The sequence below is a fragment of the Sus scrofa genome, unplaced genomic scaffold (genome assembly GCF_000003025.6).
Source record: "Sus scrofa isolate TJ Tabasco breed Duroc unplaced genomic scaffold, Sscrofa11.1 Contig1013, whole genome shotgun sequence".
NCBI classification, from domain to species: Eukaryota; Metazoa; Chordata; class Mammalia; order Artiodactyla; family Suidae; genus Sus; species Sus scrofa.
Window position 1 is genome coordinate 20,904 of NW_018084791.1, and position 1,779 is coordinate 22,682.

Genomic DNA, 1,779 nt, shown 5'->3' on the forward strand with positions numbered 1-1,779 from the left:
CTGGTCTTCAATGCATTTAGCCTCATTCTCAGCTGAGAAAAGGCTGAATTCATTGTTAGCTCTTCAGTAAAGTTGTCTGTGACCCAATTAATGTGTGCTGTGTGCTGTCAATTTACCAAATATTGCTTTAGGTTTAGGGTTGTGCAATGGTGGGTCTCAGACTTCTAGTTTACCTTGAGTGTTGTTGGCCATAAGAAAGGAACTCAGGGAGTTCCCACTGTGGCACAGGGGGAAACAAATCCGACTAGTATGCATGAGGATGGGGGTTCGATCCCTGGCTCATCAGTGGGTTGGGGATCCGGTGTTGCTGTGAGCTGTGGTATAAGTCACAGACACAGCTCAGATCCATGTTGCTGTGGCTGTGGCATAGGCTGGCGGCTGCAGCTCCTATTCAATCCCTAGTCTGGGAACTTCCATATGTCACAAGTTCAGCCCTAAAAACACACACACAAAAAAAAGGGGGGGGGGATTCAGGCCAAAATCTACTGGTTTGTTATATACAAGTTATTTAAGCTTAGGTAAGTCACACATCTTTTCCCTTCAGTTTTTTATCTACAAAGTGAGAAAAACATACTTTTACCATGCCTCTGATTAAACTGCAAAAGGTTCATATAGTTTTGAAAATATAAACAATAAAAAACAATAGCATCTTGTTCATCTTTGGGAGAATTTTTTGAAACTGATCTTTATTTTATATTATAAATTAAGAGAATATATAATAATATGGCTAGGATTAAGAATCATATATGCTAAAATTTTGCGTTCTAAGAAAATAGTCTACACATAGAAAATACATTTTATTGTTTTGCAGCAGAAAGGGAAGAAAATAGATGGGAAATTTCAAAGTTTTTTTTTTGTTAGATAGTGAGAGATTAGGGTATTACATGAGGTGTCCCAACCAATTAAGATTTCGATAAGTATAAGATGGTTCAAAGAACTAAGTATGTCTTTTAAGTTTCTAAAAGCTCTTTTGCTCCATGATGATCTATTCTACATGACCCCATTATTTATTCAAGTTCTTTTATATACATGCTTCTTGGTTCTTCATTTTTTGAACAGTAGGTTAAGAACAAATGAATATATACCATATTATTTTTTATGCCTAGTTGGAGATAATCACAGACAACAAAGAAGACAAATATATCAGAATCAATGTATTGCAAACCACACAAGAAATTGAGGGGGAGTTCCCGTCGTGGCGCAGTGGTTAACAAATCCGACGAGGAACCATGAGGTTGCGGGTTTCAGTCCCTGCCCTTGCTCAGTGGGTTAACCATCCGGCATTGCCGTGAGCTGTGGTGTAGGCTGCAGACACGGCTTGGATCCACGTTGCTGTGGCTCTGGCGTAGGCTAGTGGCTACAGCTCCATTCGACCTCTAGCCTGGGAACCTCAAATGCTGCAAGAGTGGCCCAAGAAATGGCAAAAAGACAAAAAAAATTGAGGGGAAGTTTGGGAGATATGTTGTGCATTTTGAAAATGTAGGAATATGATTTGAATCAATCATATCCGAACTTTAGAGGCCCCCAAAACTATAATTGACATTTGGTTACAAAAAAAATCAGGTGTTGCCAGATTTTACTTTATATTGAATTGTCCTTTAGCCTTATTCCACTTTAGTCAATATGAGTACCAATTTTAAATGTTATATACATAGTACACTTATTTGAGATGGAATGGTGGCAATAATACAGGTAAAAACTATTACTTTAATTTTTAAAAATGCATTTATGGAGTTCTTGCTGTGGCATGGTATTTAAGGATTAGGGTCACCGCAGCTG